General features: G+C 39.0%; 1 protein-coding gene and 1 long non-coding RNA gene across 32 annotated transcripts in view; both read left to right on the top strand.

The window, feature by feature from the left end:
* LOC130683785 (uncharacterized) overlaps positions 1-2932 on the top strand; it is a 33681-nt gene extending 30749 nt beyond the window's left edge. For both annotated transcript variants that reach the window (XR_008997740.1, XR_008997739.1), the window contains exons 2-3: positions 927-1060; positions 1957-2932. This is a non-coding gene — a long non-coding RNA (uncharacterized LOC130683785). The remainder of the gene's footprint in view (positions 1-926; positions 1061-1956) is intronic.
* Positions 1-16881, top strand: part of ABI3BP (ABI family member 3 binding protein) — a 253192-nt gene that overhangs the window by 34223 nt on the left and 202088 nt on the right. The gene's annotated exons all lie outside the window — the stretch shown is intronic.

The following is a 16881-nucleotide window of genomic DNA, read 5'->3' as shown; positions in this document are numbered from 1 at the left end:
AACATGGAGAAAATTCTTCATCATTATTGTTTCAAATGTTTCTTTGGTTCCTTTCTCTCTTTCTTCCCATTATGTATGGGTGGTACCTTTTGTAATTGTCCTACAGTCTTTGGATATTCTGTTCTGATTTTTTCAGTCTTTATTCTCCTTGCTTTTCAGTTTGGGAGGTTTCTATTGGTATATCCTCTAGCTCAGAGATTCTTTCCTCAGCTATGTCCAATCTACTAATGAGCCCACTAATGAGTCAGAATCATTCTTCATTTCTGTTCTCTGTTCTTTTATATATTAGTGTTTTTTATCTCTAGCATTTCTTTTTGGTTCTTTGGTTTTCTATCACTCCCTTTACATGGCCCACTTGTTCCTGATACTGTCTACTTTATCCACTAGAGACCTTAGCATATTCATCATAGTCATTTTAAATTCTTATTCCGATCATTTCAGAATCCCACCCATGTCTGGTTCTGATGCTTGATCTGTCTGTTCAACATGTGTGTGTTTTTTTTTCTTTTAGTATTCCATGTAATTTCTTCCTGATAGCCAGACATCAGATAACCTAATGTAACAGTGAAAGGAACTGCTGTAAATAAGCCAGTAGTAGTGTGGTGGTGAGATGCAGTGGGAGGTAAAGACAAGAATTCTTCAGTCCTATAGAGCCTATGCCTCTGGACTGTGAAGTTTACAAGAGTTTCTCAGTTTTATTCACTCCCTGTAGGTGGGACAGAATAAGTAGAGTGGGCTGAAGTTGGGTATTTCTCTTCCCCATCTCTTTCCCCAGATCAGTTAGGCTCTGATAATATCCCAGCTGGTTAGGCTCTGGTTAACTAGCTTCCCCAGAAAACAGGCTTTATTGAAAATAAGTGCTTCAGGGTATTTCAAAATGCTTCCTTTTCCCCTCTGGGGTGATTTTTCTCATTACTTCCTGTTAGAACCTGGTTGAACTCCTGGAGGTACATCTCACAAAATGTGGGGGCCCTCATGACTTGGTCCCTTGGAGGCTTGAACTCTCAAAGTTGTCCACACTGATCTCCAGCAACTGTCAGTTCCTGCTTGTGAGACCCTGGTAAGTCGCTGCTCCCTGTGTGCACTTGTCTCTCTGATCTTCAGGGACGGGGTTTGCCCTGTGTCTGCCCTCTCTTGCCTATCCAAGAAGAGTTGTTTATTTTTCACTGTGGTCAGCTTTATTTGTAGTTAGAATGTTGACTTCTAAACTCTATATGAGGAACAGGAAGCTATAAGTTGCTGTTGTTTCTAAGATAACAGACATAGCATATTTTAACTGTCAAAAGTAAAGATCAAGTTGAAAGAAACAGATTGAATGTGTTATTTCTCAGATGAAAGGGAAAATAGATAAGATGCCAAGTGTAGGTAGAGGAATTCTCTTTAGAGAAGGGAAGAGATAATTCCTACTAGAAGGAGAAAGGGGATGGGTGCTGATATAGGCTGGTCTGTAGGTTTAGAAGTGGGAATTTGAGGTTGTTCTTGTCTTGATGGTTTCAATTTTCCTGTGAAAAGATGATGTGCTGGGTTGGGAAACAGTTTAGAGAAAAAGTCTGAAAGTTTAACATAGTGTGGATAAAATGAAGTTTCCTGTGGCCAGGATTCTCACCTGGCCCTGGTCGGCTAGCTCACTGCACATGTGTGTGCAATACGTTGTTATTGACACTATATAAAGAGCTCTGCCCAGTACTCTGGGTGACACAGTGACACAGCTGCAAGGAGAGAAGAACAGAGGCTGGAGTGGTGACAGCGCTGAGGACAGAGCCCCGCAGGACAGCTGTGCAGGCAGAGAGGCCCAGAGGATGGCTGTACTTATTGCCCAGACATGTGTAATGAGCTAGACAACCAGGGCTAGGTGAGAATCCTGGCCACAGGAACCTTCATTTTATCCACACTGTTTTAAACTTTAAGGCTTTTTCTCCAAACTCTCTCCCAACCCAGCATATCATCTCTTCACAGGAGAATTGAAACCATCAAGACAAGAGGCAGAGACCGGCTTGCTGCATGCAGACTTGCTCTGAGTGAGCAGGCTTTTAGTGACTGACCTGCCACCTGGAAATAAAGTTGGGTATAACCCTTTCACCCCAAGAACATTCTACTGTCATTTCTCTGGTCACATTGAATCCATAGTGAACTTCCCTGGGGCCAAAACCCAATGACAAGACACATAGTCATCAGGGAGAAGATGAAAATAACTTGGCCAGAGGAATGGGAAACCACTTGAGATTAGTGACCATGAATTTACAGTGATGCCAGCTACCTGCTGTGTGGGATTCTCTAGCAGAGTTTGCTACTTGGAGGCAGATGCCATGAGAGCAGATTGTTGAGTTCATCCAGGGTCGAGATATTAGCAAAAGGATGAGATTGGGGGAAAAGAAAAGGTGTTCTAAGCAATTTGGAGTTATGCCAAGAATATTACTGCAGTATTGGGAATCTACTGATATACTATAAAAGTCTGCTAGTTTGGGAGAAAGTAAAGGAGTCTGTGAAGACAATTTTCCAATGATGTCTAAGAATGGCTATAGAGGAATGTCTTAAGCAGAAAGTTCTTAGTCAATGTTTAAATTTTTGCAAAAATACAATTTGACCTTTTGCAGCATAAGACTAACTGGATCAATGTCTGGATGCGCTCATGACTTGCCATACCACTATTTGTAAATTAGGCTCAGTTTTCTCCCTCATGTCACATTTTATGCTCACCTTGGTATGCCCTCAGCCGCACCTACTGTTGTATCCAGGATCCCTCTCATGCTACCATTTCTCTTCTCCACCCCTTAAACAGTTATTGCCACCAACCTTATCCCATCCTACAGTGAACTATATTTCCTAATGTGATTTGCATCAGATCCTGGGAGAGACCATGCCTTCTATTTGTTATTAGCACACGTAACTTCTGTCTCTAAGACTGGCTCTGTGGTTCAAAACTGAAGATTAAGGTGTGATGGTGAGCACGTGGGGTAGTGTCTATTTCATTGGGTAGAGCTTTTCAGTGCCAGCAATTGGTTGCCAGGTGATTCCTTCTTTGACTTAATGGTGCCAGGGCTGTCTTTGCTGAGCCTGGCTGTTTATCAAGCCTGCTTCTGAGTAAACCGATGTAAAGTTACTGTGTTCATTTTCTATTGCTACCACAATAAGTTGCCACAAATTAGCAATTAGTATTTTAAAAAATTAAGAGTAATTAAAATAATTTTCTGTCCGAGAGTTCCAACATCTGTGCCATATGAAAGTCAGACTCTGCAGATTGCCTTGTATATTGGTGGTGTGTTTTTTACTTCTTTGTACATCTCACAATTTTTTTTTAAAACCTAACATCTTTGTAGGACAATAGAGATGAGGAAAATGGTTTTTATGCCTGAAAATTCATATGCAGTTTCGTTTGTTACATGTTTAGGTTAAGACAGTGGAGTCGTGAGTTGAGTTGGGTTTGTATTTTGTTGTCGTGGTTACCTCAGTGAACCATTAGGCTTCAAATTCCTCCAACATTACCTTGTAAAGCCAGAATTGATATATCAGAGTGTTTCTTAATACTTCTTTGAACCTGCTTCTCAGAGAAAGTTTCTTTCCGCATCCTTGATGCTTCCTTAACATTAAATTTAATGCTGTTCCTTGTTATTCAATGCTTGTTAGCCTCTTGCTGTGCTAGGAGGCTTGGGAGGGTTCCCTCTGTTGTTCTCATCCAGACTTAGTCCTAGAAATTCACCCTTCCATGGGTCTTAGGAGTAGGGTCTGTGCAGTGATCCTGCCTCATCTCCTCTGGAAATCTCTAGTGGTCTGGACCTGGGAGGTATTTCTGCCCTTATCCCAGGGATAAAGCATATTTTCTCATTCCCTTCTCCCAGCTGCAGTGGCTCTTCACCTGTGCTCTAGTACATCAAAGTTGTCATGTCCTCCATAGCATCTCCATAGGAAAGGTAGGAGAGAAGGATCTGGGTGGTGCTTTGTGATTTCTCCACAGTGGCTGCTGTTTCACTAAGCTTGTACCACAAATGAGTCTTTCCCGGGTCTGTTTGTCTCTTGCATCTTTCATGTAAGCAACAGTGAGGTTCATGGAGTAGTTCAACTGGCCAGTAGGTGCAAACGCACCTTGTGTCTGTGGCACCCAGGGGTTCTGTATTCTCATGAGAGCCCACACTAGGACTGGAGGAATTAAGATTTTCAACCAAATTCTTCTCACTCACTTCAGTGGCATCCAGGGGCATTTCTCTTAGAATGTTGTGGATAAAATGAAAGTTCCTGTGGCCAGGATTCTCACCTGGCCCTGGTTGGCTAGCTCACTAAACACATGTGGGCAATACATTGCTATTGACTCTATATAAAGAGCTCTGCCCAGTGCTCCAGGCAATATGGTGGCAAAGCTGCAAGGCTGCAGGAGAGCCGAGCAGAGACCCAGAGGCAGAAACTGTCTTGCTGCGTGCAGACTCACTCTGAGTGAACGGGATTTTAGTGTTTGACCTGCCACTGTGGAAATAAAGTTGGGTATAACTTTTTCACCCCAAGAATGTTCTACTGTCATTTCTTTGGTCACACTGAATCCATAGTGAACTTGCCCAGGGCTCAAACCCATTGGCAAAACAGATGTGCTTGTTTTTTCTTAGATTTTAGGATTCCTTGCAACCTCAGCTCTTTGATTAGTTTAAAAAACCCTGCAAATTTGAAGGTTGCTTGTGAGGCTTTTTTGGTTATTTAGGGTAGGAGTGATGTGTTTTCTACCTTTCTACATCCTAAGTGGAAATCAGATGCTCACTGTTTCAGAGAAGTTTTGGAATACTTTTATACTCTATTTGGCTTTTAAAACTACAGGTATGTGTGTTCCTTTCATTGGCTTTTCCACTATAGTACATTAAAGGATATTTGTCATGTGGCAGGATTGGATTCTGGATGAAAACACTGTATTGCTTGTCCCTCTGGTAAAGTATGTATCCTCAAAGTACATTTCTCTAGTGCAGTGAATCTGCACAGGAGACACTTATCCCAACTCTCGATTTATCTCATTCTCAGTCATGTAATCTCTCCTTTGTTTTTTTTTTCATTTCTTAGCTAAATCATTGTTTGTAGCATCAGCCAGATATACTTCAGTTTGGGCTATTTTTATGAGATTCTCCAAAAAAAAAATAATAGGTAGTTATGCTGAGGCCCAGCACAATCTCTCTGCACCATGAGCTGAGCTATGAGCAGTAGGGCCCAGGATCACAGTCCAGGTTTGATTCTCTCTTGGCAAGTAACTTAATGCCTCTGGGCTGCAGTTCCCTTGTGTGTCTGGTTTTCCTCCTTTCTCACTGGCTGCTCCTCTGTCTCCCTGGCTGATTCATCCTCATCTCAACAGTTTCTTAAAATGAAATGTCCCATGACTGAGTCCTGATCTCTTCTATCTCCTCTCCCTTGCTGATCTCATCTAGTCTTATGACTTTAAATATCATCTGAATACTAACAAGTCAAAATTTCTATCTCTAGCCCTGCCACACCCTCAACTTCAGATCAGTTCATCCAAATCCTACTCAGAATCTCCACTTGACCTTCTAATGGACACCTAGGTTTCTGCATGTCCAGAATGAAGCTCCCGAGTGCCTTCTGCTGCAAGCTTGCTTCTCCTTGTCTTTCCAGTGCCATCTTTTTATTCAGGTCCAAAAGACTGGAGACATAACTCCTTTTTCCATATAAATCTTGTATCGGATCCATCAGCAAATATTTTGAGCTCTACTTTCAAAATTCATCCAGCGTTTTTCTGTCCCTGTTTTTCCTCTCTGACGTTCTCTCCCATCCTGATTCAAACCACTGTCATCTCTCACTTGGATTAAGGGCTCTCACGGGTCTCCCTGCTTTCACCCTTCGGAATGTTCTTCATACAACACTCAGAGTCTTCCTGTTAAAATATAAACCATATCTTATCATTCCTCTGCTCAGAAACTTCCAGTGGCTTACCATCTCAGAGTGAAGGCCCAAGTCCTTCCTAGAGGGCCTGTCAGTCTGGCCCTGTTGCCTCCAGCTTCACCTTGCACTGTTTCCCTCTTGCTCATCTTCCTGCAGCCACAGTAGCCATGCATGTCCCTTTTTCTGGGCCTTAGTGCCCGGAGTCCCTGTAGCCTACCGTGTTCTTCCCTAAGATGTCTCGGTGATTTGCCACCTCTCTTTCTTCAGACCTCCTCTCTCCTCTCTAAGATTGGAGCCCCTCCCCACCTTGGACTTTCCTAAGTGCTGCCCTGTTTTATTTTCCTCCACAGCATTTCACACCACGTGTACTAGTCAGGTCAGGCTAGATTATGCCTTAACAGTAAACAACCCCCAAATCTCAAGGGCTTTAAAAAAATAAAAATACAGATTTTGCTCAGTTACATGCAGCGCCAGGGACCTCTCCTGTTTGTGGTCATTCCGGAACCAGATTCCATCTGATGATTTGCTTCCCTGGGGTAGGGGAAGAGCAGAGCTGAAGGGCCTCAATAATTTAATAATTTAATGTGCTGGCCTGGAAGTGGCCTGTGTCCCTTTTGCCCACAACTTACGGGTGAGAATGAAATACATGACTGAGACGAACTTTGAGGAAATGGAAACATGCTCTCCTTTCATGTGCCCAGTGTAAGAAGGGAACCAATCACAACACAGCCATGGTATCTGCCCCACCAGCTGATATCCCAAATATCTAATTTTTTTTTGTTTATCTCTTCTCACTAGAGTATTAGCTCAACAAAAACATGGCTTTTTTGTTTGTTTTATTCATGACCGCGTATGCTCAGCTCATAGAAGATCTTAGCATATCCTAGATGCTCAATAAATATTGGTTGAATGAATGAATGATTACATGTATATAAAGACTTTTGCCATCCCTACAAATTTGTTAACAGATGAAAAAGATTCCACATCTAAAGTATAGTCAGTATAATTTCATATTATTGTTGCTGTATAATTCTAATTAGAAGGCTTTTGTGAAATAGAAAATATTTTAAAATGATGAGAATGACAGGATTCAAGCAGAGAACAATATAACTTAAAATACTATGAAGACTGGAAATACATAGGACAAACATCTAATAGAGTTCCCAAAGTTGCTAAACATAATGGAAATATCCCAATTCATTTATGAGGATGGGTAGAGTCACACAGTAAACATGTGGTAAAGGGAAATTGGATCAGCACAGTCATTTGTAACAGTCAAGTTCATACTCAGTTTTGAAAAAGTCCACTCATCTTCAATAAAGGAGGGCCTGCAGGGCCACTCCTGTGTCCTGCCCAATCTGGACGATGCTATTGTTAACATGCACTGAGTGTGTGTTTGCCCTTTGGTTGGGGATAGGATCTGAGCCTACCAGACCTCTCCTGGTGGAATGTGTTGTTTTCCCAGGCAGACAGCAAGCTCTTGGAACTAGAATATGCAGCAGGGACTCTCAGCATCAAAACTGCTACTTCTCTGCTGATGACACACATATTGATTGTTCTCAGTGTGGTTATAGAGAGCCTTTGCTGAGTCTATGAAGGGAAACATGTCTTGGTTACCCCACCCAGTCTCTTGCTAGCCAAGCTATGTGATTCTGTAGTTAAACCAAAGTTAAAAAATGGAAGGAATGATAAGCACATTTTACTTGTGCCCCTGGGCTTGGTAGAAGTGTGTTTTTCTGATAATAATGAGAGCTGCTGATACAGACATTTGCATGTGTGCTTTTGTGTCTTCTGAATTTATAGGATAATTTATCTGGCACTTTAATTGGGGCCCAGAATTGTGGAGGAAAATGGTTCACCACCTCTTGGATATTAATGCAGATAAACTAATATTTTGCTCCCGAAAATATACAATTTTTGTGTTAAGATTACCTCATGCAGCTCATTTACGTAGACTATCTACACATAATTAAAGGCCTGTGGAACTGTTTGGATGATGTTTTGTCTCATACCATGAGTTTTGAAGGCAGTGGTTAACACTTATAAAGGATGAGTAATTCCTTACTATAGCCACTTTATTGCTACCTCACTTATTTCACTGCATAATCCATATTTTAATTACACCAGTGAAGGTCAGAGGAAAGAAAGAAGAAATAGAGACTCTCAGGGAATGGTCATTCTAAAAAATAAATGTGATGAAGGGAATTTAGGGAGAGCACATAATTGAAAATTATCCTTAAACTGATTAGAAGTGATTCCGTGACTAGTGGCAAGCCAGTCAAATTCTATCCAGAGGGCAATTCCAAGATTTCATGATTCCCAGCCCTCTTCAGCCTTCTTATAATTTTGCCAAAAAAAAAAAAAACAGTTGTTGCCTTTTTGGCTTAAAGTAAATGCTTCCTGTTTGTATTGCTCATTCCAAGGTTTAGTTTATTGTGCCACATTAGAAAATAACAGTAATCTTTCAAATGACCATGAATTATTTCTAAAAGGCAAATATCTCCTAGAAATGCCATGTTTGAGAGGAAAATTTTGGATGAACTAGAAATGAAGTTCCTAGGAATGTGTGTCTGGGTCTTTCTTAGACAGACTAGTGTTTAGGAGGGAGAAAGGTGCTCAGTTCATCCTAGAAGCTAATCCACTGTCTCCCTCCAGTGTATCTGTCTAGTGTCATGAGAGAGAGAGAGAGAGAGAGGGAACTGGCACAGTTGCTTTTAAGTCCCTTCCAACTCTGAGATTCCAAGTAACTATGAACATCATCCTTGCATTTCAACCAAACTGGCCTATTTGCTTTTTGTATTTTTAAGTACAGTATTTCTAGTTCAGCATGGGTTTCTGCTTCTTCTGTTTTCCACCTTAAACACTCTTACAAGTTCTGCTTTTCATTTGACTCTTATTTTCAAGCCTCAGCTGAAGTGGTACCTTCCTCATGTAGCTTTCTCTGGTGAGTAACCTCTACTCCCTCTAAATTCAGTAAGTGGCAAACATTGTTTTTTATAGCAATAGTTTCTCCAACTGTCTGGTAATCTCAAGAGTAAAAATAGTATTACTGCCTCTGAGAAGTGTTCCTAAATATGTCGTCTTCTGTCTCAGAAAACTCCTTTTCTTACTTTGTAAATATAACACTCTGGGGATAGCCCTTAGCACTTAGAGGTATCACTTAGAGATCAGTATCCCTCATTTCTGAGGTACAAGGATAGGAATGTCTTACCACCTTCACATATGCACTGTTTAGCCTGGCTTGCAATATTATTTTGTAATAGTCTGTTTTCTTACCCCTTTCTTGGGATGGCCTTATTTTGACCTGCATGCTTTCAGCCTTCATGAGTCATCTAGTGTCTTGGTGCTGGAGGTGGGAGGGAGAAGAGGTTAACATCATAAGGTAGTTTTATATGATCGCTAACCTGGAAACATTAAGAAAGATAGATTGGAGAGGTGGTGAGTTTGATATAAAAATGGGTAAGATTAGATGATCTTTTCAGGCTAAGTCTATGATATTATGCAGGCCCAGAAGACACAGTGGCTCCATCTCCCCAAAGGGGGTGAGGTCAACCTACACGGGGGTTTTGAGAGAACTATATCTGAAGAGTGAAAAAAATCAGAGATGCCATCAAGAGGATATAGGGTGAGGTTTTAGAAGTTGCAAATGGAAAGGGAGGCAGAAGAAAAATAGAGCAAGTAAGCAGCTCAGGGGAAGATAGTAGGATTTTTACAGAAATAAAGGGAGAGAGAGTATGGAAAACTTACCTATACTGCCTTGGAGAAATTGACAATTCAATGTTGAGATGGTTCTGTCTTTATATCTCCAGGGTCTGGTATAGTGCCTGTTCATGGACAACTCCTTAAAATAATTTGTTTTTGAGATGAATTGACCTGTAAAAGGGCCAGTTTTGACCAAAACTTAAGGTATTTATTTGTAGACCAGAGATAAAAGTGCCTTTTCCCTCAGAGACCAGAATACCGATAGGAAGACCTGGGACTTTATTCAATAGTATGCAAATGGAGTGAATTAGAAATAATAAACAGTGATTTTATTGAAAGGGTTGGGCAAGAGTGAAATAGGAATTTCTGGGAAACACTGATTCATTTACAACCATTTCAAGTGATTTAAATGATAAACCGCAATATGTGAGGCTTGTCATTTAGAGTCTCTTCCGTTATAATAAAATTACTGGGTTCTGAAATGACCTGCCCTGCAGTGGGCAAGGTCAAGTAGGGAGAAGGGCTAGAGGGAGCATCAGTCTTTTCTCAAGTTTCTCTTTTCAGAAAAGAACCAATACTCCAAAGGCCCGGATGGTAGTGAAGCAAAGTCTCTGCCTTCACATTTCTCCATGTCTGACACCACTTCCATACAGCAAGGTATGGAAGACAACTGTGCAAGGGGGCCTGAGGTGCCCAGGACTGTGGCAGAAGAAAGGAAGGTGGAAGCAAATTGGTTTCTGGGGAAAGTTGTGATGGTTGGGATTTGGTGTCATCATAGACAGTGTAAGCCACTTGTTCAAGAAGTCTGGAGGCTGCAAGCTGAGTGCATGTTCGGAAAGGGAGTTGCAGATTTCAGATTAGCTACTTTGTAATTAGCAGCTAAATTACTAATGAAGACTTTAGTGAAAAGGAATTATCTAAAGGAACCAAAGATGGAACCTTAACAGATTTCCAATTTCTGAGGGCCAGAAGAGGAAGAGAAGTAAGGGAGAGAGATGCAGAAGTGTTCTTAGAAAAGCTAGATCTATTACACCATTCTGTCACAGGGTAAAACCAAGGTGGGTGTGGGTGCCCATGTGAAAGCACATGCATTAAAGTGGTCAAAGGTGTTAAAAGCTGTAGAGAAATTATGGAGAATGGAGACTTTAAATGAGTCTCTGAAATATGGAATTCTCCAGTCTGCACTAGACTTCTTCAATCATTAAAATTATTGAAATTGTTCTATTGCTAGCATGAGAAATAATAGATTTTTAGTTGCTCTCCTATGAACAGTTGTTACAGTAGGTAAATGTTATGAATTAGTCCACCATTACTCATCAGAGAGGACTGACGTGCATCTCTTCATCTTCCATGGTGGAATTTAGTATGCTGGACTTAGTGTCATGGCCCCTGACCGTGCTGTCCCAGCTCCATGAAACTGGACATCATGCTACTGGTAATGACTAGTTTGAGATGCCTGGAAAAGGGTGGACACCACAGAAATTAAGTACATGCATTTTTTTTGATGTCTGGATCCCTTTGAAATAACTCCCCACTCAGAAGAAAAATGTCTGTGTGGGAATGATATGAAATGGCATCAGATGTTTATGATCTTATATTAATTTTAAATTAGAGAATGGATGCAAAAACTGTCTTGAATGAGAGATTTTGACAGCACATCCCTTACATGTTGTCTTGTAGAATGAGTTACCACAGATATCAACCCCCAAATACTCATTTTTTACTTTTTCCCAGTCTGAACTTCCCATCTACCTGTTCTTTGGACAAATCCTCCTTGACATTCAAGACCCAGATCAGATGTCACTTCTTCTATGATGCCATTCTTGGACCATCTATTCTAATTAGTGTTCCTCTGAATTACCTCAGCTTGTGGCTTCTCTATGTAAAACATATTGTGTATTGAGTAATAATTCTTACAAGTCTATATTCCCCAACAGAGTACACTTTCTTTGAAACTCATTTGTTCATTAACATTAATTCCTTACAGGCACAATATTTAGCATTAAAGAAAAGTATTATATGTGTTTGCTTACTCATTCAAAAATATTTATTTAATATCCTCTCTGTGCCAGGGATGGTGTCCTTGTATAGCATACAATCACATGTAAACTATGTATTTATATAAAGGACATTTGGATGAAATGTAAGGAACTTAAAGAATTAAAAGTATATCCAAGTTGAAAAGAACCCTGAATAAGGTCATATGAATAACCACTATCACTGGGTTGTATAGTTTAGAAATTGCTTTTCACAAATTCTTTCACTTAATCTTACTGGCAGCTCTGAGAGGGCAGCTGTGTATGATTAATCCTATTTTATAGGATTAATGAAATGTGAACATTCAAACATTAAGTTAATTATTCATATAACAAGGGCAATTGTGGATTTAACTTGGGATTTGAACACAGGTTTCCCCACGTCTTCCCACAGTGCAGTCCCCCCTCCCTAAAGCATCACTCCTTGTAGGACCAGGCAAAGAATTTCAAGGACATGGAAATATTAGCACCCATAAAGCCAAAAATGTTAGCAATAATCTCAAGAATAATACAAAGTGTTTTATCTAGTTGTTAATTGTATTGTTATGTGAATTCAATATGACATCTCAAATGTGATAAAAACTAGGCACAAATTAATTACACAAACTTTATAAGATCAACTCCTCATCTCTAAAATGAATACCAAAAAAGGCATCCTACAGTATGGGAGAAAAAATTTGTAAATGACATATCTGACAAGGGGTTAACATCCAAAATATATAAAGGACTTACATGCCTCAACACCCAAAAAGCAAATAACCCGATTAAAAAATGGGCAGAGGATATGAAGAGACATTTCTCCAAAGAAGACATTCAGATGGCCAACAGACACATGAGAAGATGCTCCACATCACTAATCATCAGGGAAAATGCAAATTAAAACCACAATGAGATATCGCCTCACACCAGTAAGGATGGCCAACATCGAAAAGACTAAGAACAACAAATGCTGGTGAGGATGCAGAGAAAGAGGAACCCTCCTACACTGCTGGTGGGAATGTAAGCTAGTTCAACCATTGTGGAAAGCAATATGGAGGTTCCTCAAAAAACTAAAAATAGAAATACCATTTGACCCGAGAATCCCACTCCTAGGAATTTACCCAAAGAATACAACTTCTCAGATTCAAAAAGACATATGCACCCCTATGTTTATCGCAGCACTTTTTTACAATAGCCAAGATATGGAAGCAACCTAAGTGTCCATCAGTAGATGAATGGATAAAGAAGAGGTGGTACATATACACAATGGAATACTATTCAGTCATAAGAAAGAAACAAATCCTACCATTTGCAACAACGTGGATGAAGCTGGAGGATATTATGCTCAGTGAAATAAGCCAGGTGGAGAAAGACAAATGCCAAATGATTTCCCTTATTTGTGGACTATAACAATGAAGCAAAACTGAAGGAACAAAATAGCAGCAGACTCACAGACTCCAAGAAGGAACTAGTGGTCACCAAAGGGGAGGGGTGTGGGAGGGCGAGTGGAGAGGAAGGGAGAAGGGATGGAGGGGTATTATGTTTAGTACACATGGTTTGGGGTATCATGGGAAAAACAGGGTAGCACAGAGAAGGCAAATAGTGAACCTGTGGCTTCTTAGTACAATGATGAACAGTGACTGTATTGGGGTATGGGTGGGGACTTGATAATATGGGTAAATGTAGTAACCACATTGTTTTCTCATGTGAAACGTTCATAGGAGTGTATATCAATAATACCTTAATAAAAATAAAATAAAATGAAACCAAAGTTCCACCAAAATAAATTCAATTGTGAAATTATTGACATGATTATTAAGCTCTGCTAACTTACTCAGGTGATATGGGGTCAATTTAAGTACTATCAAAGAAAGATCCCTATGAATTAATTTTAAATATGTGTCATCTTTAAAAATGAGGATACAGAGGTATATTTGTTAAAGTGCAAGTTATAAAACAATATTTAGGATAAAAAAATTTTTGTAAACTATCAAGTATATCATACGCAGGAAAAAATACCTGGAAGGACATTAAAAACAAAAAGTTGTTGTAGAAGACCTCTCTGCATATTAGGTAATGGGTAGATTTTAAATAAAATCTTATCTCTTTTGCAACTCCAATTTTTAATTGTAGTAAATGGATATTATGTGTATGAATTTTGTTTATAAGTCAATGCAGGGATTATTATTGGGGTGGGGTGTGAAGGGAGATAAAAAGGTGCTCGGAAGAAGAACAGGAAACTGCTACCAGCGTGGACTGGACAGTGCGATAAAGAAGCAATTTGGGGAAGACAGAATTACAGTAATGTAAGCAGCATAATTCTCAGGCTGTCCCTGCCCGTGGAATCAGAGCCAATGGCTTTGTTTTCATTTAGTTTTTGGCTAAAGAATGGAATTAATAATAATTTATTGTTTTTTGAGAGAAGTAAGTCTTTGTTTCCTTGTTTCACAAACAAAGCTGGCTGAGTCGCTTGAGATAACAGTTGATTTTAATAACACATCTGATGTGTGCAGGAGGAACCTGTATTGACTGAATTCCATCTAAATTATAATTATTTGTAAAATATCCTTTTTTTTTTTTAAATTAAAAAACAGCGTGTTTTTTCCGACTCAAACCAAATCTTGCTCTGAGCGTTTTACTTGAGTCGTTTGTTGCTACGGGCATGTGAGGCAGAACTTCTACCATGTAGATATATTCTGTTAACTGTATAAGATTTAAATTTTGTATTCATTTCTCAACAGTGTGTGTGTGTGTGTGTGTGTGTGTGTGTGTGTGTGTGTGTGTGTGTAGGTGAGTGGGGGAAAATAATTTAGGTTTGCTTTTAACACAATGATAGATCTCTTAACGTGGCTTGCAGGGGCCCCTCTTGCTCTCTGAAGCTTCACTGCACACCCCTCACCCCATGGCGTCCCAGCCACAACTGACCTCCGTTAGGGTTTCTAAATGCACAAATTAGTCCTTCCCTCAACGCCTCTGGTCATATTATTCCAGCTGCCCGAGAATGCTGTTCCTGCACTCTGTCCTTAGCCCATATGCACACTGACATTTTGGCTAATTCCTACCCATCCTTTAGGTTTGTGGCCTCCTCAGGTAACAGTGGTTGTGGAGCTCGGGAAGGTCTGGGCACGTTGTCAGTGGAACCTTGGATTTTTACTCTGGTATTCCCTTGTGTATGTTTCCTGCTACCAATAAGCTGCCTTGTCCTATCTTCATCCTTTTCTTCTCAGCTTCACAGCTTCTGCTACCAAACAGTTGACTATCCCAACTTCGATTTACTTCAGTCCCTTATTGTTACATCTCCTGGCCTTTTCCTCTCTACCTCCCTTACAACATGTAGTGATTCATCCCATGCTGAGGAATGGTGTGACCAGTGGGAATTGAATTATTCACATTTTTGTTGTCTAAAGGGAAGTCTTCTGTGAATAGTACTTGAAATCCTCAAAGGACAATCTTATTTCTTATTTCCTAATTTAGAACTTGATATGCAGTGGGGGCAACTCATGACAGTCCTAAGGTCTAAATACAAGGAAAAGTAAAAACACCTTTGGTGACATAAAAAAAGAGTTATGCGGAAACCTTTCCTTCTTCTTTTTGCAATTTTAAATCAAGACTTTTTTCCTCCAAATCCTTCAGTTAGATTTTGCCAACATTTTATAAATGTTGCAAAATTTTATTTTGTGTACTTAGTCTTAATCTTGACTTCCCATGCAGCCTGGAAAATTTTAATAATGTCAGTCCAGTACGCAATGATACCAAGCCATTTTGGCTTTCTTTTTCTCACCAGAGAACTTTAAATGCTACAGTAATCACAAACCATCAGAAGTTAATAATGAGATTTTACACATATGAGATACATTCATGATCAGAAATTTCAGTATTTTATTATTGAAAAACATTCTAAACATTGAAAATGTTTTAATTCATTTTGAATTTTAATTGATTTGAGAAGAAACAATAATAAATATTATCAAAATAGCAATAAATCCCAAGTCACTGTTGATAGTTGGGTTCTTCTGACTCTGTAAATAAATAGCTAAGTCATTTGGTCCATAAGAACAAATTTTATATCAAATTTCACTTTCATTTTATGTATAAATTATAATGATATTCATTCTCCAGAAGTGGCTAGTCCTCCCATGAACAACTACATAATTACTGTGGGCTGAACTATTCTTAGACCTAAAATGATTGGAGATTGAGAAAACAACTCAGCAGTTTATCCTGTATTATATTCACATGGCTAAGAATTACAGTGATCATTGTCCTGTTTTGCAAAAACCTTATCTTGCATTCTGGATTAAACTGGAGTTATTGTATATTAAATAATTATTGTAACAAGAAAAGTTGTCTTCATTAATGACTAAGGAAAATCTCAGGGTTTATTGTTTTTATTACATAGCATATTTTATAAAACATATTGTATAAAACAATTGAGCTCATTTTCTAGATGTTCACAATCTGGTGTTCTCAACAAGAATAATATTTCATAGTCTTAAAAATTAATATATAAATGTAAAACTTCAACAGTTTCTTAAACATAAAGTTACCATATTACTCAACTATTTTTCACATAGGTATTTACCCAAGGATAATAAAAGCATATGTCCACACAAAGACTTGTAACATTATTCATAATAATAAACCAAAACATCCATTAGCTGAGGATAAACAAAATATGACCCATACAATGAAATGCTGTCCAGCAATCCAAGGGAACAAACTAGTGCTACCACATGATGGACCAATCTTATAAGCATTATGCTAAGTGAAAGAGGCCAGACATAAAAGATTATATGTTATATGAGTCCATTTATTATTAAATTATAAGAAAAGCAAAAAGCAGACCCATGGTTGCTTGGTGGTAAGGGTAGGAGAATTGATGACAAAAAGGTACAGGGGATTGTTTTTGAATGATAAAAATGCTCTCAAACTGGATTGTGGTGGATTTAGTGAACTCTAGAAGTTTGCTGAAATTATTGAACTGTATACTTAATCGATGAATTTTATGATGTGTGATTATATTTCACAAGCTGCTAAAAGTTAGATGTGACAGTCACACATCCTTTCCACAGGCCTATGAAAATATTTGCTTTCTTTTTCATATTTCAGGTGCAATTTGGGAGTCCTGTGAAAAATAAAAATTGGAAATTATCAGGATAGTGTTTCTATAAACAAATTCATTTTCTGATTTATTTTCCTGAATTTTAATTAGAAGATAGTATTTCGTCTAGATGAGGTATTAGAAATATCCTCAAATATGAGATTGAGAATGATTTGGGATTCTCCGGTTCCTTGAACA

This window comes from Manis pentadactyla, chromosome 1 (genome assembly GCF_030020395.1).
Source record: "Manis pentadactyla isolate mManPen7 chromosome 1, mManPen7.hap1, whole genome shotgun sequence".
Taxonomy (NCBI): Eukaryota; Metazoa; Chordata; class Mammalia; order Pholidota; family Manidae; genus Manis; species Manis pentadactyla.
The sequence above is the reverse complement of the archived record's forward strand: the minus strand, read 5'-3'. Positions and strand labels throughout refer to the sequence as shown.